Below are 25,270 nucleotides of genomic sequence, written 5' to 3'. Positions count from 1 at the left end.
TTAATTAATTAAAACGCACGTAGCTCCGAAAAGTTAGAGGTGCGTGTCCGGGATCGAACCCTCGACCTCCGATTAGAAGGCGGACGTCCGAACCCATCACAGCTTCCAGATATAAGCTTAAAATCATTAAATTTTCAACTTTTGAGTAGCTAAAGCTAAGAATTTTTAAATTTTGAATTTTAACATAGACAAAGACAACGTGTGTCAAATTACTTATAGTTATTGTTTTACTAGGTTTACTAATTGTTTTGCATGCCTAATATTTAAGGCGAAACATTTCTACTGGACAATTTTATGTAATAACATCTCGTTGTAAAATGTTTCCGCAAATAAAGAATCTTTGAATCTTTGAATCTTTGAATCTTTGAAACTCTAAATTTATTAAACAAGACAATCAAAAACCAGATTCCGAATTAAATACATACAGCATGAATTCGGAAACGGAACCAACCAAGTTAGATGCGTGCGCGCATCCAATTTGATTTTTTGCCCGGAGGGTGCCAACAATCGCTATGACCGTCCCTCTCCCTCCACCCATCTCCGTATACAGCCATCTCTGTCTGTTCCACGCATCGGGGGTGTACGGGGGTGTCAAGCGCCAGATGTTTGGAACATTTTTTTTCTTTTCGATTCGGTTCCGAACAATGACGGCTTAAGATGGGAAAGGCATATGGCAATGGATGCACACTGCACAGGTATAAAAGGCTTTTATGTTCTTACGGTGCTGAATTTATTTGCATCCCCCTGATACGTGGGACCGTTAAGGTTAATGTAACTTTTAGGTTAGAGTTCCGTGTACAGTGCGACAAGGCTCTCTTGGCACTTGAATGACATTGACAGGGGGCGCTGTTGAAGAACAAAGGCTTAGATTATTCAAACAAGAACAAAGGGGACACTTGACGGCAACGTTAGTTCCGATTTTCGCCACACGCCAAAATTGCCTTTTCGCACTGTACAATAAAAAAGATTCCGACGAATTGAGAACCTCCTCCTTTTTTTGAAGTTGGTTAAAAATGGGCGTTTGTGCACTCATCCGTATTCGGTTCGTACATCGATAGGTTCGTATCCGTGATTCTTCCAGGTGGCCGTCACACGAATACGTAATTCGATTCGTAGTTTTTGACGGATCCGTGAAATCACGGATGAGTGCACAAACGCCCAAAGGGGACCCTGTTTTTTAAGCCTCCACTTACCGTCCGTCCGTCTGGCAGCGGACTGTATCTCGTGAACCGTAATAGGGAGAGTTAAAATTTTCACAGTGTGTACTTCGCACCTCACAGAGTGACAATCCGCACTTGGCCAGTGTAGTAGACTATGGCCAAATCCCATCTCACTGTGAGAGGAGACCCATGCTCTGTAGTGAGCCGGGCGATGAGTTGGTCATGATGGTGATGTGTATTTCTATTGCCGCTAAACAACAAATAATAATAATTTCATGGCACGGAACCCTTCGTCTGCGAGTCCGACTCGCACTTGGCCGACTTTTGAGTTTTGCTTTGTCATACTGTCTGTTGCATGTTTTTTCTTATAAGTAACCGATACTGTTATGATAAGAACTAACACAGATGATCAAAAAATCGCCAAAATCGAGGCGATTGGCCTAGGCCTTGTAAAATGAGCTGACGGACAGATACACTTTCAAATAAATAAATAATCGTTTACTTGGGATTTTTGCATTTATAGTATTAGTATGGACTAGCTTATGGGACTTTGTCTGCATGGACTACTACACGAAGCCCTATCTTACCCCCTTAGGGGTTGAATTTTCAAAAATTCTTTTTTAGCGGATGTCTACGTCATAAAATCTATCTGCATGCCAAATTTCAGCCCGATCCGTCCAGTAGTTTGAGTTGTGCGTTGATAGATCAGTCAGTCATCAACTAAGAAAGGATTTTTTTTTAATTCAACCCCTAAGGGGGTGAAATAAGGGTTTGAAATTTGTGTAGTCCCCGCGGACGAAGTCGTGAGCTAGTATTATAACAAGGCTTGTTTTCTCTATTAGTCTATAATTGTAAAAAATAGATCCTGTTCAATTTATTCTTTAACTAATTGTTAATGCCCTTGAAAACACTAATTACTGGACCTAATAATGTATACCAATTAAGTAGGAATAATTATTGAAATAAAACGTCTCTTTTCACAGGTAAGTGGCGATGGATCTTGTTTAGGCGTTCGACCGACTATCGAGGTACGGATAAAGCTACGGTCAAACAACGCGCGACGAAAATGTTCAATGCCGCTGTCAGAAGTTTTAATACAAGGAACTATATGAAAGCGTTTATACTATATTTTATAATTTTTGTGATAGTGTTTTACCTACACTATAAGGAAATTTCAAAAAAAAATTAAACACATTGCGCACTGCGAGTTCCGTACTACAGACGTATTTTATCGACATTTTGCACGATAAATCAAAAACTATTATGCCTAAAAATAAATAAAATCTGTTTTAGAATGTACAATTAAAGCTCTTTCATATGATACCCCACTTGGTATAGTAATTTTTTTCAAAGTTAAAGTAGTTGAAAATACTAATATTAGGTCATGACCACAATTTAATTTTTTTTGTGTGATGTAAGCCTAAATTCACGGTTTCAGATTTTTCCCCTAATGTCTGCTATAAGACTAACCTACCTGCCAAATTTCATGATTCTAGGTCAACGGGAAGGACCCTGTAGGTTTCTTGACAGACCGACAGACAGACAACAAAGTGATCCTATAAGGTTTCCGTTTCTCCTTTTGAGGTACGGAACCCTAAAAATGCGGAATTGACAAGATTCGAACCTGCGTCTTCTGGAGTGGCGGCCGACGCCGTGAGTTAGTACGGCCACGGTTAGTTTGCTGACAGTGACGAAATTCAACATGTCAGTTAATGTCGAATTGTTAATTTCAAGTCCTACAAAATCTGTCATTGAACGTATGGCGTCACATTTATTTTGACTCTGTGCTCCGTGCGTTGTGACGTGATTCATGCAGTTTCTTATCTTACAAATATCTTGATGCTCCCGTGACGCATCGTTGCCATCGCACTTTGTTTGACCAAAGCTTAACTATTAGTAGCCTAATTATTATTGTAGTCAACTGGAGGATGCTGGACGAGGCGCAAAGTGTGCGCATCCGGTGCAGTGCGTATCACGAGATACAGCGGTAATATTATCTAGGTCTATTATTATGGTGCCTAGGTCATCATTTTCATCTTATTACGTATGCTCAACGCCATTATTCAAACTATTTGCAATAAACCCTATTTATTTTGGTAAATTACCATAAATGGAAAGGACGAATTAAATTGGTCATAAAAGGCTTCCCTGACATGAACCAGTGAATTATTTTGCTTCGTTTGAATTAAATTGACAGAACCAGTAATAATTATGATGCCGTCTTTTCGTCCTTGAACATAGTGAAAAGGATGACTAATCATTATTTTACTTCTTTCAATTAAAGTTATCTTTGTATACTATCTGAATTAGCGACAAAAGAAATCATATAGCTACCTAAACTCAGCTTTACGCTTTGACAAAACGTTGAAACTACGCCACGTAGGAATGCGTTTAATGGGATTTCTGCAGAGCTTCAGCCCTCGCGCATTGTTTTAACAGAGCTTAACTATTAGTAGCTTAATTATTATTGTACTCTACTGAACATAAAGGATGCTGGACGAGGCGCAAAGTGTGCGCATCCGGTGGCGAGAGTATCACGAGATGTAGCGGTAATATTATCTAGGTCTATCATCACGGTGCCTAGGTCATCATTTTCATCTTATTACGTATGCTCTATGCTATTATTCACAAAAGTTGCATTAAAACCACCATAAATGTAAAGGATGAATTAAACTGGCCATAAAAGACTTCCCTGACATGAACCATTATATTATTTTGCTTAGTTTTTATTAAAATTGGCTTTGTAAAGCTAAGTTTTAAGGCGATTTTTTTCGTCTGAGTACAGAGTGAAAAGGATGACATTAATCAATGTCATTATTTATGTATATTTCTAACATCAGCTTTTGAAAGTTCTCTCACGTTTTTTGGCGATAATGCAAAAATATTTTGCAGTTGACCGCCTTTTAGAATACACAGTAGGTACCTAGTAATATGTTTATGATCGCCTGTATCCTGTGACTTGGACTGCCGCCGATGTCGTTCCTGCGGGCGATAAAGGCGGTTCGACTCCCGCGTCGGAAATAGCCCCGTACGTTCAGGTCAAGCACCCGCATGCAAAAATTTACATTCGCACTCCTTAGGGAGTGCCGATTATCCCTGCTGTATTTCACCAAGACCATTGGCTAGTTATTCCATGACTGTTGTACCTATCGAATTTTCTTGTAATACCTTTTTTCTTGTTTTTTTTGTACTTGTAAATGTGACAAGTGTCACTCCACCCCTGACTAGAAGTCAGAGTCATTTTTTAGGGTTCTGTACCTCGAAAGGAAAAACGGAACCCTTATAGGATCACTTTGTTGTCTGTCTGTCTGTCTATCTGTTTGTCAAGGAACCTATAGGGTACTTCCCGTTGACCTAGAATCATGAAATTTGGCAGGTAAGTAGGTCTTATAGCACAAGTAAAGGAAATAATCCGAAAACCGTGAGTTTGCGGTTACATCACAAAAAAATGAAAACGGGTTCATTAACAAATAATTAGTATTTTCTACTTTCAAAGTAAGATTGATATACCAAGTGGGGGTATCATAAGAAAGGCCTTTACTTGTACATGCTAAAACAGATTTTTATGTTTTATAGTTTTTGATTTATCGGGCAAAATGTCGATAAGATACGACTGTAGGTGGATCTGTCTCGCACTTTGCCGCTTTTTTAAATAAATTTATATCGCTTTTAATATAGTTATTGTGGAATAAAGAAACTCACATACATATATACATACATACCTACATACTAGAACCCTGAAAGCATTACGCTCCTTTTTTGGTGGAATAACGGAAATTATCATTGCTCAATACCGAACCGTAGTTACGAATTTAACAAATTTTCATCACCCGATACTGATAACGACGATATTATCATTATCAAGTCAAATATTGAGTCGCACAGCACGTGTCCACTGTCCAGGTGACGAGCAAATAATTTGTTTACACGAACATTGGTATCTTACGACAATATTGATTGTAGGTGGTTTTTTGTAGGGGTCAAGACATTTTAATCGATTCGATTAAAATTAGAGGTATCGAGGTTTGATTTTTTGTTTGGGGGGGGGGGGGGGGGGGAATCCGAGGCTCAAAAAGGCAGGAAAAAAGTATCATGATTGACGGAATCGTGTGATGCAAAACCTATCCTTTAAGGAACGTCTATGAATATTCAATTATAGATATTATCATAGATAGGTGATAATAATAATCGTTAGTCGAGAATAGATTATTGTAATGATGGCCATTCGCAGCTTCCTCAGATGATTTGATTGTGGCAGATGACGCTCGTACTGCACCGGTCTACACTATCTAGTTTATCGGATGATATAATCAGACAGCAGGGTGCCTAGACGAAACACATCTCCGCCTATACCTATTTTGTTTTTTCTCTTTTGGGGGTTTAGTCATAAGTGACTATGTCGAAAGTATTTATGTGTTGGTTTGTCCTTCAATCACACTCGGAGCAACAGATTGAGTGATTTTTTATATTGGTAGGTAATAAGGTATAGTTAAAGACCTGAAGAGTGACATAAACTACTTTTATCTCGGAAAATCAAAGATTTCCCACGGGATTTTGAAAAACCTAATTCCACGCGGACAAAGTCGCGGGCTTCAGCTAGTTATATGTATAATAACTTAGCACCGTGGATTTGAATACTTAATGTATTTTTAGGGTTCCGTACCTCAAAAGGAAAAACGGAACCCTTATAGGATCACTTTGTTGTCTGTCTGTCTGTCAAGAAATCTACAGGGTACTTCCCGTTGACCTAGAATCATGAAATTTGGCAGGTAGGTGGGTCTTACAGCTGGCTTTAGGGGAAAAATCTGAAAACCGTGAATTTGCGGTCACATCACACAAAAAAAATTAAATTGTGGTCATGAACTAATAATTAGTATTTTCAATTATCAAAGTAAGATAACTATATCAAGTGGGGTATCATATGAAATTCTAGGTCAACGGAAAGTTCCCTGTAGGTTTCTTGACAGACCGACAGACAGACAACAAAGTGATGCTATAAGGGTTCCGTTTTTCCTTTTGAGGTACGGAACCCTAAAAAACTTAATCCACGCGGAAGGAGGTTTTTTTGCTTGCGTTTGACGACAGTCACGCTTATTAAAAAGCAATGATGTCTAGGTTGGGGCACGCTTGTCTAGAATATGCCTATCCACGATTTGAAAGCATTTAGGTTAAATAACTCTGTCAAAGTCAAAGTCAAAGTCAAATGATTTATTCAAAATAGGTAATTAATAACGCTTTTTGATGGTCAGATGTTGGATTTCTAAGATATAGTGGTGATAATTACGCAAACTTAAAACTAAAGCTACGAGGGTTCCAAACGCGCCCAGATCTGATGCCTTAAGTCGCGGGCATCTATTAATTTCTAATCAAAACCGCACCTCTAAAGATCAAGTCATCGACTATCAAATGATTTTGGGGCCCTATAATAATTATATACAAAACGGACAAGACAGTTTCCATCTGTCCGCATATTTTAGAGGCGAAATAAGTTAATGTATGCGTCGCGTAACTTGATACTATACCGGCGACCGACGGCATACGAATGTTCTAATTACACTGACACTAGTGTATATCACTGATAGACGGACACCGATACTGTACTACTATATGTTCTCGATCGGACTATTTCTTATTCCAAGTTATCCAACCCAACAATGGGTAGGTAGGGCTAGTCCAAAACGACGTAGACGTTGGAGTTCCAACATATTATATTGTAGATAACGGGGTACATATCACAATTAATTTAGTGGCTCAAAATCATTACTTGGGGTTCCAATGTACTAGGACAGCGACCTCGCACCGAAAAGCGCTGCGTTGGAAGGGGAAACAACCCCCCCCCCCCGCACACACAAACGGATCTATTTCATATATTATATCACTGATAGACGGGCACCGATACTTTAGTACTATCTGTTCTCGATTGGAGCATTTTTGTTCTAAGTTATCCAACCTAACAATGGGCAGGGCATATAGTTCAAAAACACGATAGAGTTGGGGTCCCAATGTGCTAGGATAGCGATCTCGCACTGGAAAGCGCAGCCTTGACCACCCCACGAGCCTGTTTTCCGTACTACTCTATCCACGGAAACAAGTTATGCACTGCCAGACACACAGTATCTTGGCAACCTCTTGCCAGGTACTAAATTGTTTGAGTTTAAGGGGGCCTGGCAGAGGTTGCCACGATACTGAGTATCTGGCAATGCATGACATGATTTCTAATACTATTCCAAAGAAAATAAAAATAAAATACATTTTTTTATACACCTTTGTTACCTGTTATCTGCCAAAGCCACGATGATCCAAACTTCATCTAAATATATAAAAGGAAAAGGTGACTGACTGACTGACTGATCTATCAACGCATAGCTCAAACTATTGCATGGATCGGGCTGAAATTTGGCATGCAGATAGCAATTATGACGTAGGCATCCACTAAGAAAGGATTTTTGAAAATTCAACCCCTAAGGGGGTGAAATAGGGGTTTGAAAGTTATGTAGTCCACGCGGACGAAGTTGCGAGCATAAGCTAGTAGTAACTAAACATTTCTACTCGTGTTGGGGACAATGCGCATCAAACTTTAAGCTTTTATAAATAACGAAGGTCTGGCCCTCTCGGGTCCATTTTATTGTAGACAGCTTTACAAACTCACGTCAAACTCGACTGAATAAACAACACCTGGATCGTGAACCATCAGTAACGCCACGCGACGTATGCAAATTTTCGGCCAGGTGGCGACTTTGTGCGACCCCATGGACCTGTCGGCCAACCGGTCGTGTGAACAACGCTAGGTATAAGGCGTTGTCCTAATACAACGCGATTACGCGATCATCGCAAGTTCGCGCGAGTTTTACTCGTACGAACGCGCGATCATACATACTGATCATATATTATTTATTATAAGTATTATTATTGTATATAAGTTGATTTGGGTATTTATTATAAGATATTTATGTAGTTTATTAGATTCTAGTACCGTAGACCTATTCCACTTCTTGATACGCCTTACTCACAACCTTGAATGGGAAGCTGGAAGAAATCTCTGTTTAGAGATGCTCTGCATTTCCAATGTAACTTAATTTATTATTACTTTGTAACTAGAATTTTGGTACATTAAAAATAAAAATAAAATAAAATAAATAAAATACTGCCCCCCGATTGTGTACGAAAAACGTATTCATCGTTATCGTAATCGTCGAAAAATTCTGCCCTTTGATTGGTTGATTCGCTGTTTACATTTTTGCACAGCCAATCAAAGGGCAGAATTTGTTGACGATTACGATAACGATGAATACGTTTTTGTTACACAATCGGGGGGCAGATCTGGACTAGGTGTCCTAATGGCATTCGAGCTATGATCGCGTATTCTCGTTCTATCTGACGCAAGCATGCGATGGTCGCAATTCCCCTAAGGTTCGTGAGTTTATCCCGAAAAAACCGGCCAAGTGCGAGTCAGGCTCGCATGATGAGGCTTTTGTACTACAGTCGTATTTTTTCGACATTTTGCACGATAATTCAAAAACTATGATGCATACAAAATTTTTTTACAAAAAAAATAAAAACCGACTTCGATACACAAACACTAATAATTGAAAAATAATTGAATTTATTACCGAATATATTATGTATACAAGAGTTGATATAGTTCCATAATAATATTTTTTGGTGCCGGTGCCAATTAGCTTCAGCTAATACGAAGTCGATTTTTTTTTTGTAAAAAAATTTTATTTCACAATTTTTAGTGGCCCCATGGTATTATGCTATGCCTGGTTAAAAATCTACTGTTTACTAAGCTATTACACTGATCGCGAGCAATTTACTCTTATCCGTTGAGGAGTTCCATTATCTATCTTCGAAGATGTTCATCAGATCTTCACCAAATTTAAATGGGACCAACTTTGAAGTATACCCTTTCAAACAAAAAAATAATTTTCAAAATCGGTCCAGGCGTCTTCGAGTAATCGGGGAACATACATATTTCGACGAATTGAGAACCTCCTCCTTTTTTTGAAGTCGGTTAAAAATAAATAAAATTCTGTTTTAGAATGCTCAGGTGCAGCCCTTTCAAATGATACCCCACTTGATATAGTTATCTTACTTCGAAAATTGAAAATACTAATTATTAATTCATGACCACAATTTTTTTTTGTGTGATGTAACCACAAATTCACAGTTTTCAGATGTTTCCCCGAATGTCTGCTATAAGATCTACCTACCTGCCCATGATTCTAGGACAACGGGAAGTACTCTGTAGGTTTCTTGACAGACAGACAAACAGACAACAAAGTTATCCTAGAAGGGTTGCGTTTTCCTTTTGAGGTACGGAAACCCTTAAACAATGCGGATGACCTACCTGGCGCATTGGTCAGTGCTGTGGTCAGCGCGAGGTCCCGGGTTCGATTCACAGCAGGAGCGATTTGGGGATTTAAAATTTCTATTCCCAATTATTGTAAAGCCTAGACTTTGTAGATTATATGTTTGTCTCCGTAGATATATATGCACTTAAGTAAGTGCTACTGCTGTCGCGTTGCTGTCGCTACTGCAACGTTTTACGTGATCACCCCGCCGGTAACAGCACCCGGGACTGCTGGATGGACGGATCAGGGCGTAGATCAGCGCCGCTCTATCTTCAAGAAGGAGGCCGCTGAGTGTAAAGCCTAGACTTTGTAGAGCTATAGGTATTGAATGAACTACCTCCAACGCTGATTAAAAAAACAGATATTAAAAACATTAAGTATAAATTAAAAGAATATTTTTTAGCAAAGTTAGATGGCTGAGTCTTTTGTGTCTATGTAGATTATATAATTATTTATATAAAATTTTCAAAAAAAAAAAAAAAAAAAATTCATTTTCATTAGTGCTAAGGATTAGCCACCTAATAAACCTATAAATTAGGTTTATTAAAAACCTACTCACGATTATATTGTGTTACATACTTACTTGATTCTTCGCGTTCAATAGGTACCTACTGTAGATTAATTCTTTAAGTAATTAGTTAATAGGCACCTAATCGTTGCAGCTATAGGCACTGAGGACAAACCTCTGTGGTTTTTTCAGTGTTTCTTGTTTAAGCTTTTGATTTGTATTTTGATTGGATAATAAATAAATAAAATTAAAAAAAAAAAAAAATTGTTCTCGTAGATATGCAGGTAGGTACCCATTAGTAGTTTCGAAACGGACTAGTTTTTGTACACACGTTGTTTATGGTAATACGGAGGCGCGCCGGGAATCGAAGCGCGGACCGTGCGGCAGGTGCGCGCCGAGCCAGTTCTCGGTAAGCGGTCTATGGCGCGAGTGATGGCGGATTCACTTGGAGTTTCCCATATAAATACCTACTGGTGTTTATGTGAAGCTCAAAGATTGAAAACGCTCGTTTACCGGAAAAAATGCCGAGAGCAAGTACCGAACGGGCGCCCTCCCGCGATTCGGCCCATATAACCGAGAGGTTGGTGGGGCCATGGGAGGTGGAGGGTTACCGGAAAAAACGGCCAAGTACGAGTCGAACTCGCGCACCGAGGGTTCCGTACTCTACTACAGAATAAGTAAAACGGTAAGAATCACTTTTATACAAAGTTACTGTGGCTAATTCCTTTGTACACAATTTCTTAACTAAACTAAAATATCACGTCTAAATCTATTGCTATCCCTTTTATAATGTTGCTTGCGGGAAAGGAAAGCACTAGATTTAGACCTGTTAATTTAGTTTAGTTTAGAGATTGTGTACTAGAGAATCGGCCCCATTGATTCTGAGCACAACTAAATTTTAGAGTATTCGCATACTAATATGAAAAGGACAGACACAGTTTGACAGTTTTAAATTAAATTTAGAGCTGTCAAACGTCGTGACTTTTAGCTACCAGGCGCGAGCCTATTGTTTAAATTTGTAGCGTGCACTAAAATTTAGTCTTTAAATGTAAAATACACGTTCCGTCCTTTTAATAATCCTTCCATAAATATAAAAAACATATCTTAGTTGAATCCGTTTCCACCAGGGCTAAGCTATGTTTTTTTTTATTCATTATAGGCGCACGCTTGACCACCTGATGGGAAGTGATGATGTTGGCTAAGATGGGACGCGTTTGCCTAGAAGGTGCCTATTCACTCTTGTTTTAAAGATACTTTAGATTATAATTGACAGGAAACACTGATCTAGGAAGAGTATTCCAGACCCTAGCCATGTGCACCAATGAATATGTTTTTTTTTTAAAGAATATTAGCCATGTTAACTAATATTCCCCTTTCCTCTCCAATTAAGCGTCAGGCTTGTGCTAGGAGTAGGTACGACAATAGTGCAACTGGTAGGGTTTGAACCGTCGACCTTTCGGTTTTCAGTCCACTCCTATACCGATTGAGCTATTGAGGCTCTGAATGAATATGATTGGTGGATATCAAACGCATCTATATAGCAACATAGCATAGCACATCTCTGGTGGAAAGCAGCCGGCTATAAGTATTTACAAGTGTACGTACTGCTCACCTGAATACCATAATCAAAGGGGGTATAAACCAAAAAGGCCCAGTTTTTTACGACCCGTCGAGTCGCGTGCTCCCGCGCACTTTATAACTTCATGCAATTACATACCAGGGCCCCTTGTTCGAGGGGACTCAAAGGAGGACCTTACAAAAGGCCCCCCTCAATGCTTTAGCCTTTTTTAACGCTCCGGTCGTTCAACTTGTCATTTTGATGGGATAAAAATCATTATTGGGAGCGGATTGGAGTGTTAGGGTGGTCGCACACCGAAGGCGTCGAACGCGCTGAAATGAAATTAAAATATACCATCAACAACACCCAGCCCAAGCCCCAAACGCTTGGACTTAGAAAACTGAAATTTTGCACAGAGGTCCCTTTCATAATATAGACTAGCTTATGCTCGCTACTTCGTCCGCACTCCGCGTGGACTACACATCTTCCATAAAATACAACTGGGTTTTAGGAATACTCTGCAATGCCCTGACGAAGCTTCGTGTTATTAATCTAAATATACTAATTGTGAAAACCTTTTATTAGCTTGTAGTTACTTGATTTTAAGATTATAATAGATAAATGTAAGCTGTTGGTTCTCCTAATAAAATAAAATAAAATATATAAAAGGAAAATTGACTGACCGACTGACTGACTGAATGATCTATCAACGCACAGCTCAAACTACAGGACAGATCGGGCTGTAATTTGGCATGCAGTCAACTATTATGACGTAGGCATCCGCTATAAAAGGATTTTTGAAAATTCAAACCCTAAAGGGGTGAAATAGGGGTTTGAAATTTGTGTAGTCCACGCGGACGAAGTCGCGGGAGTAAGCTAGTCTTTCTATAAAGATGACATTCTAATTTAGAGACAAATTCAGCACGTACGGGCGCGTGCTGTTTGGTGTGCGACCACCCTTATATGCTTATGTAGGGAGTAGGTTAGGGAGGCATGGTCAAGTGTTTAGCTTCAATACGAGAGGGTTCCGTGGGATTAAGTTACGTTGATTTTGATCGTAATTGTAATGTTTGCGTAACTAGTTAAGTGTTATTCTTGACAATATGGACCGGTTTTGATTTTGATGATGATTAGATATCAGTTTTCGATTTTATGTTGTTTTTAGCTGGGTCTTCTACTGGCAAGAGGGTTAAATAAGGGATGAAAGTCCGTTATTTTTCAAGGTATTTTCATGAAAATTTATATTTGGGTTTTCGGTTACAAAAGAAAAAATACGTAGGTACTTATTTCAGGATTTTTGAAAATTCTACAACCACGCCGATTTTCTAAATGCCACCCGAGCGAAGCCGGGGCGGGTCAGCTAGTCTGAAATAAATTAATTGAACTCTACTACTTTCGTCATCACATAGTAATCGTACCGACACTAACTGCTGGATATAGGTCTTCCCTAGAGCGCGCCACCACACACGATCCTCTGCCTTCCTCATCCACCCACTTCCGGCTATCTTCTTAAGGTCGTCAGTCCAGCGGGTTGGAGGTCGTCCCACACTGCGCTTGCCGATACGCGGTCTCCACTCCAGAACACGTCTGCCCCATCGGCCATCGGTTCTGCAGCAGACGTGGCCTGCCCACTGCCACTTCAGCTGGCTGATTCGTTGAGCTATGTCGGTCACTCTAGTACTCCTACACCGTTTTTATCAAAGTTCTGTAATAATTAAACGCCACTACGGGCCCCTTTATTTCGTCATCACATAATAATCGTACCGACACTATTTTATAACAAACAAAAAACGACTTACATCCTTTTGCCTCCAGTACTCTAGATACGTCAGTATAAAGGGTTAATGCGTACGTTTGCCCGTATCAAAAATTTACAATTACCTGCAACTTTCAACTTTATTTCTTATATGTTAGAGTTTAGTTCTGTATGGCAGTTTCGTTAATCCTCCTTATGAAATGCTTTGTCCGTCCGTACATTTTAATATGAATAACCTTCGGCTTTACTGAATCTGTGGTTGTGTGTGATTCAACAAAGGGTTTATCGTGCGATTAATTTTTTTTTTGGTTTGCTTGCTTTTTGATTACTACTTACACTTAATCTACAAGTACGCACATGCATATAACTAGCTTATGCTCGCGACTTCATCCGCGTGGACTACACAAATGTCAAACCAAACAAGGGGTTAAATTTTCAAAATCCTTTCTTAGTGGATGCCTACGTCATAATAGCTATCTGCATGCCAAATTTCAGTATTTTGAGCTGTGCGTAAATTTAGTCAGTCACCTTTTCATTTTATATATTTAGAAGATTCATGACCGTCATGGTCAACCCATCGCCGGCCTACTACGGGTTTCCTCTCAGAATGAGAAGGGTTTAGGCCATAGTCTTCCACGCTCGTCAACTATGGTTTGCCAAAGTTGAGCTTGGTTTGAGCCTCAATAGCTCCAACGGTTAAGGTGACGCAGGACGCTCGACCTAAATTGGCAGCGCACGTGGGTAACATGTTTGCTTTTCACTTGACATTATATGAGAAAGATGAGAGGCACGATGATTTTCACCGAAATCAAGCGCGCGAAAAGGGTTTAGGAAAAGTATTTTTGAGAAAAAACTGTTAAATTTATGTTTGCAAAGCAAAATTATTTCAACTAATGAATAAATAAACTACGTCTAATGATAAATTGTTTTAGAGTTTTCATATCCCTAATCTTATTTATTTACGCCCAAAGTTGTCATTAATTTAGTGTTAAAATAGGAATCTTTTGAGCCACGTAACTTTCAAATCAATATTTTTTTCAATATTTTATATATCAATAAACCTAGATAATGACGAGATAAATCGATATAATTCTTAGTTTTGTGCGTACAATATCTAATATTGTTGTAATTTCCCTCCTACGTTGTATGAAGAAAGCACTGAACTGAACTTAAAGGAGCGGATTGAAATCCGAATGGTCGGCGGTTCAAACCCCACCCGTTGCACTATTGTCGTACCTACTCCTAGCACAAGATTTGATCACGTAGAGAAACTCCAAGCTCTCTCCATCGCCCGCTGAGTGACTCCGAGCTACCTATTTTGAATAAATTATTTGACTTTGACTTTGACTTTACTTTCCATATAGGCTAGGTAACCTCGTGCGCACTTGACCGGTCGGACACAGAGTAGGCATAGAGCAGAAACAAAGAGGAGATGTTGTATTAAGATTTCCCTATGAAATATCGAGTGACATTTTGCGGGGTGAGGGGTTGTGGAACGCCGCCCACTTCTCAATTTTCCATCTGCGGGTTAGTAGCAAAACTACTCGCTTAGCGACCTAACATCGATATATTGATGTCACTACATAGTTCAGCTATCTCACACTAGATGTCAATAAGTGTAGAAATTACGTATAAAATTACTTACAAATGAAATGTGATACCATTCATAGCATCAGAACGTCTGTCTGAATAACTTTGACACGATAAAACACAACACTTCATCCTTTTGTTCTTAAAAACGCGAAAACACACCGATAATACGAGTCTCAATATATGTGAACCTGACGAACGCAGACAGCATACTAACTAAGGCCCCGCCCACAGTGATGACGTCAGGACCTAGTTGAAAATCACAGTGCACAGTTGCTTAGGCCAACTCCTCTTCGTTTCTGCTCTGTGCAGAGTAGGTATGTAGATTTGCGCAGGTGCGCGGCGACGCGACGGGGTGCCGACCGCCGACCGCCGAGTTATCTACCCCTCGCTCGCTGCGCCTGCGCCGGAGTTCTGTTTGCACGGCGAGCGCGGACCCCGTGGGCCCATCCACTAAACAGTAAACACCCACTGCTATGTGTCACTAGCTAGGGGTATTTTTTACTTTGACCATTGACCATTTCTCTTTAAAAGATTTTCAATAAGTAACTGACTGACTGACTGATCTATCCAGGGCACAGCCCAAACAACTGGGCGGCTCGGGCTGAAATTTGGCATGCTATATGCATGGCATGGATAGCTATTATGGTGTAGGTAGACAGCTCCTAAGGGATTTGAAAATGCAACCCCTAGTGGGGTAAAATAGGTAATTCTGGGTAGTCCACGCGGACGACGTCGCGGGAATGAGCTAGATATCTATATATAGGTATATGCATAAAAGGAAAACATGACTGACTGACTGATCTATCAACGCACTGCTCAAACTAGCTGAAAGGAGATCGCCCGTGAACGGGCCCTCTTTTGTGGCGTCGTATCAAAGCTTAAATGAAGTTTTTTTAAATGTGTTATTTTTTTACGATTATGTTTTATAACGACTTTTTTACACTCTATTATTGAAAATATCCACAATTACAGTTAGAATCGTAAACATGCATTTATTTTGAAGAAGTATTAATTAAATATAACCTCAATATCAGCAATATAAAAAATAAGATTTCTTTATAACCAGGGTGAATAAATAGAAATCGTTTGCAGAATATAAAGAGTTAATTATTTGTCTACAAAATAAAATTAAAACCATGGTGACATAACAATTATATTACGGGGGGGCCCAAAGCTCCTAAGAAAATGGGCAATCTCCTTAGGCATGCAGATAGCTATTATGGTGTAGGTAGACATCTGCTTTGGGATTTGAAAATACAACCCCTAAGGAAATGAAATGGGTGTTTGAAATTTAGGTAGTCCACGCGGACGAAGTCGTCCGAATTAGCTAGTTATATTATGTATAATAGGAAAAGGTGACTGACTGACGTCTGACTGACTGATCTATCAACGCATAGCTCTAACTACTGGACGGATCGGGCTGAAATTTGTCATGCAGATAGCTATTTTGATGTAGACATCCGCTAAGAAATGATTTTTAAAAATTAAATCCCAAAAGGGGGTAAAATAGTGTTTTGAAATGTGTGTGGTCGAGGCGAGGCGGACGAAGTCGCGGGCAATAGCTAGTAATAATATAAGTATGGATTCAAATCTAAATAAATTATTTCACTATTCTTGTTTAAAACTATTTACGTCTCTCGAGAAAAGGTCACAATATGTTTAAAAAAATCGCCCAAGTGCCAGTCGGAGTCGCACACGAAGGGTTCTGTACTACAGTCGTATTTTTTCGACATTTTGCAGGATAATTCAAAAAGTATGATGCATATAAATAAATTAAAATCTGTTTTAGAATGTACAGGTGAAGACCTTTCATATGATACCCCACTTGATATAGTTATCTTACTTCTAAAATTCATACTTCATGACCACAATTTTCTTTTGTAAGATGTAACCACTAATTCACGGTTTTCAGAGTTTTCTCCGAATGTCTGCTATAAGACCTAACTACCTACCTGCCAAATTTCATGATTCTAGGTCAACGGGAAGTACCCTGTTAAGGTGTCTTGACAGACAGACAACAAAGTGATTCTATAAGGGTTCCGTTTTTCCTTTTTGAGGTATGGAACCCTAAAAAAACGCCATTTAAGTTTGGAAGCTTTCACGAGCATAGCCGAAGCGTGCCCGAGCTCGGCCGAGGTCCGCCGAAGCGCAACATCTGTCGGGGCGGCGCGTGCGCAGGTATTATTATTATTACCTACTCAGGTAGGCGAGTAGGTATCGTAGATGTACGCAGGTGGCGAGGAATGATTTTCCTCGTGTGTTTATCGTACGAGTTCGATGGACGGTGCTAAGTGAGAGGCTTTTTTAACCGACTTCAAAAAAAGGAGGAGGTTCTCAATTCGTCGGAATCTTTTTTTTTTTTTTTTTTATGTATGTTCCCCGATTACTCGAAGACGCCTGTACCGATTTTGAAAATTCTTTTTTTGTTTGAAAGGGTATACTTTAAAGTTGGTCCCATCTAAATTTGGTGAAGATCTGATGAACATCTTCGAAGATAGATACTGGAACTCCTCAACGGATAAGAGTAAATTGCTCGCGATCAGTGTAATAGCTTAGTAAACAGTAGACTTTTAACTAGTCATAGCATAATTTCATGGGGCCACTAAAAATTGTGAAATAAAAAATTTTTACAAAAAAAATAAAAACCGACTTCGATACACAAACACTAAAAATTGAAAAATAATTTTATTTATTACCGAATATATTATGTATACAAGAGTTAATATAGTTCCATATTAATATTTTTTGGGGTCGGTGCCAATGAGGTGCCATTGTGGAGTCCCATAAAAATATGAAGACGATTCGCGCAGCTAAAGCTAATTGAATTGGCACCGGCACCAAAAAGTATTATTATGGAACTATATTAACTCTTGTATACATAATATATTCGGTAATAAATTAAATTATTTTTCAATTTTTAGTGTTTGTGTATCGAAGTCGGTTTTTATTGGATACATTGATAAGGCTTGGGGATGAAACACCGCCATCTTTTTAACTTCGGCGAGTAAATATTTAAAAAAAAAAATATGTAGGATAACTAGTGTCTGTAGATTCTCCTGAGTAGAGCCGGCAAGAAACTCAACAGTCCCTCTTTTCAAATTAAAAAAAACCGGCCAAGTGCAAGTCAGACTCGCGCATCGAGGGTGCCGTACTTTTTTTCGACATTATCTAAATATATAAAAGGAAAAGGTGACTGACTGAATGACTGACTGACTGACTGACTGACTGATCTATCAACGCACAGCTTAAACTACTGGACGGATCGGGCTGAAATTTGGCATGCAGATAGCTATTATGACGTAGGCAATAGGCATCCGCTAAGAAAGGATTTTTGAAAATTCAATCCCTAAGGGGGTGAAATAGGGGTTTGAAATTTGTGTAGTCCACGCGGACGAAGTCGCGAGCATAAGCTAGTGCACGATAAATCAATTTCTGTGATGCATAAAAATAAATAAAGATCTATTGTAGAATGCACAGGTAAAGCTCTTTCATATGATACCCCTCTTGATATAGTTTGAAAGTTGAAAACACTAATTATTTATTCATGAACACATTTTAATTTTTTTTGTGATGTAACCACAAATTCACGGTTTTCGTCTGCTATAAGACCTACCTACCTGCCAATTTCGTGATTCTAGGTCAACGGGAAGTACCATGTAGGTTTCTTGACAGACCGACAACGAAGTGATCCTATAAGTTTCCTTTTCTCCATTTGAGGTACGGAACCCTAAAAATGTCAGTCAGCCGGTCAGTTCTACTTCTTTGTATAGCATATAGAGTTGTTAATGAATAAAATCCAATATTCCACGTCATGCTATGTAGTTGTGTACCCAAGAGTTGATCGCCGAGTTAATAATGCAGAATGCAATTAAATGCTATCGACTAGTTACCTATTATCTACCACTACAGAGAGAGAGAGCCAGTGCGTGCCAGATCTTCGTTATTCGTAGAATCGTGGCAACCTCCTGCCAGACACCCTTACAGCCGTACTCGGAGACGCTTAATCGTTACTTAAGTTTAGTTAAAACGAGACAGAGCATTTCTCACATAAATCTGTCTCGTTTTAACCCAATCTTAAGTAACGATTAGCGACTCTGAGTAGGGTTACGGCGGCACTAAGGTATGAGATCTGTAGAGCGCACTTTGACTTTGCTCAGACTTAAGATTGAGTTAAAACGAGACAGATATAACTGAGTTATCCATAGAGCGCACTTTGACTTTTCTTCAGACCTTAAGACACAATTAAAAAAAAAAGATTCCGACGAATTGAGAACCTCCTCCTTTTTTTGAAGTCGGTTAAAAACGAGACAGCGTTATATTTGTGGCACAAATACGTCTCATTTTGCCTGAAACTGAAGTCTGAGGAAAGTCAAAGTAAGTTCTATAGATTTCAGCACAAGTGTCTTGCAAGTTGCAACGCATGACGTGATCCCTAATACTATTTCGAAGAAAATATAAAAAAATTAGACTATATACGTATTGACGTATGTTTTTAGGGTACCTCAAAACGAAAAACGGAACCCTTATAGGATCACTTTGTTGTCTGTCTGCCTGTCAAGAAACCTACAGGGTAATTCCCGTTGACCTAGAATCATGAAATTTGGCAGGTAGGTAGATCTTATAGCTGACATTTGGGGAAAAATCTGAAATCCGTGAATTTAGGGTAAGATCACACAAAAAAAATTGTGGTCACGAACTAAAAAGTAATATAACTATATCAAGTGGGTATCATATGAAAGGTCTTCGTCTACATTTTAAAACAGATTTTTATTTATTTATATGCATCATAGTTTTTTAATTATCGTGCAAAATGTCGAAAAAATACGACTGTAGTACGGAACCCTCATTGCGCGAGCCTGACTCGCACTTGGCCGGTTTTTTTTAAACCTTTATTACCTGTTAACCCCCAAAGCAAATTTCATAGTCGCTGATCGTTCCTCCCTGTGTTGGGGTGGGGATTGGGGACAATACGTAGAGAAACTTTCAACTTTTATAAAATGCCGAAGGTTTGGCACGTGCTGGCTCTTAGTCCACTAGTAAAGTATGCATCGCGTTTTATGTGTTATTGGGGTGTAAATGTTGAAACACCCTAGATTGGGGGCGCATTTCAGATTGCGCTTGACCGATATTTCACAGTGATACAAGTCGTGATTAAAAATTAAAAAACCGGCCAAGTGCGAGTCGGACCCGCGCACCGAGGGTTCCGTACTACAATCGTATTTTTTCGCCATTTTGCACAATAATTCAAAAACTATGATGCATAAAAATAAATAAAAATCTGTTATAGAATGCACAGGTGAAGACCTTTCATATGATACCCCACTTAATCTAGTTATCTTACTTCGAAAGTTGAAAATACAAATTTTTAGTTCATGACTACAATTTTTTTTGTGTGATCTAACCCTAAATTCACGGATTTCAGATTTTTCCCCAAATGTCAGCTATAAGATCTACCTACCTGCCAAATTTCATGATTCTAGGTCAACGGGAAGTACCCTGTAGGTTTCTTGACAGATAGACAACAAAGTGATCCTATAAGGGTTCCGTTTTTCCTTTTGAGGTACGAAACCCCAAAAAAAGGAAAGACCAAATTCGGTTCTCCAAAGTCGGTCAAGCTATAAAGTTTTTAATCTGAAAGTTTTCCTAAACTTTTCCAAAAAACCGTTGAATGAATTTCCTAACCTCCCCCACTATCGCTCTCGGCTGCCCTTGAAAATTATATGAAAACATTCATTTTCCATTAACAGACAACTTTACACTCTATTGTGTAGTACATAAAGTTCAAAATGCTCCTAAACTTTAATTCCGTAGGGTGCTGAATTTGTAAAGCGTAAGCTCCACTCCCTGTGTATGTCTATCTCTTTTGTAGCGATAGCGCCGTCTCGCTCGCACGGCAGGGGGGACAACGGCAACGTCGCGGTATATTTACGTTTGATAAAGTAAATTGTTACGATCTGGGATTATTATAAAACTTAGCCTAATTGGGTATTTCACTATCATCATAATCATGATCAACCCATCGCCGGCTCACTACAGAGCACGGGTCTCCTCTCAGAGCAAGAAGGGTTTATCATAGGTTCCCAACCTTTGTGTCAACCCCCAAGATTGCCTCCAAAATGTTATTTTTTTCATTATTTTTTTCAGTTAAATTAAACAGTGCGACCTACATCTTTTGCTTCAAATTATTTTGCTAATTACAAATTGATTAAATAAATAATAATTAAGTATATAAAATTAATCTTATTTTAAAATAAGAAACTAATATCTGAAATATTTCACTTTTGCTTGATAAAAATGACGGATTGATATAATTTTCTAGAAAGTTAATCAAAGTTCAAAGTAATGAAATGTTTAGTAGGTATTTAATAAAGATAATAATATGGTTAGTATGTGAATTTAGGCTGGTTTTTTATCTTGACCAAAATTATCATTTAATCTTAGTGGGCCATTTTAAAATAAATGTATCTACAAAGTTCGTGAAGTCGATACCTAAATTCGTAAAAGGTCCCGGGCACGCATTTGAATTTTCTAAAATCATTTCTTAGCAGCTATCTGCATGCGAAATTTCAGCCCAATACGTCCGGTAGTTTGAACTGTGCGTTGATAGATCAGTCAGTCAGTCAGCTTTCCCTCGTATATATTTAGATAGAAACAGTGGACTTTGTCAATTAAAAGGCCTTATAAAAGTCAACATGAACATAAATAACATTTAGAGTTATTATCTTATATTAAAAGATATTGTCCGAGATATTAATAAATTCCAAGATTGGATGTTATCCAACGCGGAATGTCGCTTCAATTCTATTCTATTGTAATAGTTTTATTGCATAACGGCTCTCCTGTCCGCTCTTCGTTTCACATGTCAGCGGCAGTCAGTTAGTTATACAAGAATAGCTTGCTATTTTTAGGGTTCCGTACCTCAAAAGGAAAAACGGAACCCTTATAGGATCACTTTGTTGTCTGTCTGTCTGTCTGTCGGTCTGTCAAGAAACCTACAGGGTACTTCGCTTTGACCTAGAATCATTAAATTTGGCAGGCCTTATAGCAGACTTAAGGGGAAAAATGTGAAAACCGCGAATTTAAGGTAAGGTAAACTAATAATTAGTATTTTCAATTTTCGAAGTAAGTTAACTATATCAAGTCGGGTGTCATATGAAAGGTCTTCTTTTGTACATTCTAAAACAGATTTTTATTTATTTTTATGCATCATAGTTTTTGAATTATCGTGCAAAATGTCGAAAAAATACGACTGTAGTACGGAACCCTCATTGCGCGAGCCTGACTCGCACTTGGCCGGTTTTTTTTTCAGGACCCAACAACAATACTTGACATTTTACATATAACTTATTTAGGTGACGTATGTAATCAATATCATTATGCGTCGCATCTATAGGTAGGTACGCATCGCGCATCGCGCGTACTAATACACATGAATCCGAAAACATTACACTCCTTTTTTGGGACGACTGCCCAAAAGAACCGGTCAAGTGCGAGTCAGGCTCGCGCCACGAGGGTTCCGTACTACAGTCGTATTATTACGACATTTTGCACGATAATTCAAAAACTATGATGCATAAAAACAAATAAAAATCTGTTTTAGAATGCACAGGTGAAGACCTTTCATATGATACCCCACTTGATATAGTAATCTTACTAAGAAAATTAAAAAAAAATACTAGTTATTATTTCATGACCACAATTTAATTTTTTTTTGTGTGATGTAACCACAAATTCCCGGTTTTCAGATTTTTCCCCAAATGTCAGCTATAAGATCCTACCTACCTGCCAAATTTCATGATTCTAGGTCAACGGGAAGTACCCTGTAGGTTTCTTGACATACAGACGGACAGACAGACAACAAAGTAATCCTATAAGGGTTCCGTTTTTCCTTTTGAGGTACGGAACCCTAAAAAGAACAAACTGAAAAGTTTTTGGGTTCAGGTAATAAAAATATTTGAAGTAATTAATAAAGCTATGAACACTCATTAGCGCGTCACGCTGCATTAATTTCGCAACTCTGCCTAATATGATACGTCGAATCCTTGACGTGCCCTAAACAGCACAAGTGCGAGTGGCGAGGCACGTACTTTTTGTTATGCTTCATATGCTTCATAGAATGTTAGTGTAACGTGAGCACCTCCTAGATAAGTGATTAAGCGTCATCTAGGCAAACAAAACCTTTTACTTGGGTGTTCTAGGCAAGCGCGCTTCAACCTGAGCCTCAGCATTTCTTTGGGATTTCAGCACCAAAAATGTTTAGACACCATCTAATTTCCTTGTTTCGGCACCAAAAATGTTTAGACACCATCTAATTTCTTTGTTCCGGACGCCTCACGCCACCTAATTTCCTTGTTTCGGCACCAAAAATGTTAGACACCATTTAATTTCTTTGTGATTTCGGCACCAAAAATGTTTAGACTCCACCTAATTTCCTTGTAATTTCGGCACCTAAAATGTTTAGACACCACCCTTTGTGATTTCGGCACCAAAAATGTTTAGACACCATCTAATTTCTTTGTGATTTCGGCACCAAAAATGTTTAGACTCCACCTAATTTCCTTGTAATTTCGGCACCAAAAATGTTTAGACACCATCTAATTTCTTTGTGATTTCGGCACCAAAAATGTTTAGGCACCATCTAATATCTCGACTCCTTGACGTGCCCAAACAGCACAAGTGTTCGTGTCAAGTCACGATTTTTTTGTTAAGCTTCATACAATGTTAGTAGGTATAACTTGAGTACTTTCAAGACTAGAGTGAATCTACTAAACTCTATCCACGAAAAAAAGGTAGTATAGCCCCCTCTCTGTTACGTAATCCCATATAAATGACAGAGCTAAAATCTCAGTGACCGTTAACCATTTTGAGGCACCAACCAATCACAAACATCTTTTTAAAACATTTGAAATTAAATTCGAAAATATTTTCAAAAAACATTCGAAGTTCAATTCGGAATCATAGTTCGTTTGTGATCTTTGGTGACACAACACGAATAGGTGGCTCATATAATATTATAAATCGTAATTTTAAAAAAAAAATACCTCGTAATACAGCAACTCTGTTTAATTATGTGACGTAGAAAAATATTATATTCGTTGATAAAACTGATAATTTCTTAGATTAATCGCCCCTTTGCTTTGTGGGGAAGGTAATCGCGAATTCCTCGTACAATACGTCCGATAATTACCTATCAGATGTGATGAAATAATTAACAGATACGGATACCGTTATTTTTTTTAAACTTTTGATGAATTTTCCTAGGATAATATAATGATGTTATCTGATACGAGTAGGTATCTAGTTACCTACTAAGTATATAGCTTTAGTTTAGGTAGTAGGCAATCTTAGAAAAACTGCAATTTTTGTGCTATACCGCGGGTGGAAAAAGTTGCGATGGTTCTGCCTCAATAAATTTTTTCAGAGGGAAAAATTGCTCCCCACTTCTGCCCACTGGCTGCACGTGAACGACCAAAATTCCAGGATCAAAATAATGCCCCCTTGTCTTCCAGGTCAGCAGGGAACTGCAAAGCATTACTTCGTGATGACCTTCTAGTTCTTTCACTTTCACTGTCTTTTCCTCTTTTTCACGCTCTTTCTTTCTGGTTAGCATTTGGGCGTATCGTTGCTACGCTTCTTCGCTCGACAGCATCTGTGTTATGAGATTCTGGGCATCAATATCTCAACCGGTAAAGGAGTGGACTGAAAACCGAAAGGTCGACGGTTCAAACCCCGCCCGTTGCACTATTGTCGTACCTACTCCTAGCACAAGCCTGACGCTTAGGTGGAGAGGAAAGGGGAATGTTAGTCATTTAACATGGCTTCATATTCTTTTAAAAAAACAATAAAAACATTCCCCGGTCCCTGTGATTTGTTCTTAGCATTTAAGCACGTTTCCATCTATCTATGACATCGTTCAAATAAAAAAAATTCGTCGACTTCACCACACCAATTTTACGTTTTAATTCAGAAAATTGCCAAACCTAAAATCTATTCAAATAAAATCAGGTGACAGCGTAAAAAACGTAGAGTTGATTTTACACCTCTAATTTTACATTTAAATACGTCTTAGAGTTTATAAAAGCTATTCAAATAAAATCAGGTGACATAAAATAACCATCTTTACATAAATGTAGAGTCGCCTTTACATCTCTAATTTTACATTTGAATGGTTGACATTTTCTGAAATTAATTAGTAATTACTATGAATAGAACGAAACGACCCTGAAAACTTTATCCAATAGAAAACTACTCCAAAAGTCATTATATTTAACTAGATAGGTACTTACTAACTTAATAAGTAACCTACATATACATAATCATTTATCATACTTACAAAAAAGT

General features: G+C 38.5%; 1 protein-coding gene across 8 annotated transcripts in view; it reads left to right on the top strand.

Annotated features, from left to right (window-relative positions):
- da (transcription factor daughterless) overlaps window positions 1-25,270 on the top strand; it is a 124,049-nt gene that overhangs the window by 45,022 nt on the left and 53,757 nt on the right. The window lies entirely within an intron of this gene.

The sequence above is a fragment of the Maniola hyperantus genome, chromosome 27 (assembly GCF_902806685.2).
Source record: "Maniola hyperantus chromosome 27, iAphHyp1.2, whole genome shotgun sequence".
NCBI classification, from domain to species: domain Eukaryota; kingdom Metazoa; phylum Arthropoda; class Insecta; order Lepidoptera; family Nymphalidae; genus Maniola; species Maniola hyperantus.
The sequence above is the reverse complement of the archived record's forward strand: the minus strand, read 5'-3'. Positions and strand labels throughout refer to the sequence as shown.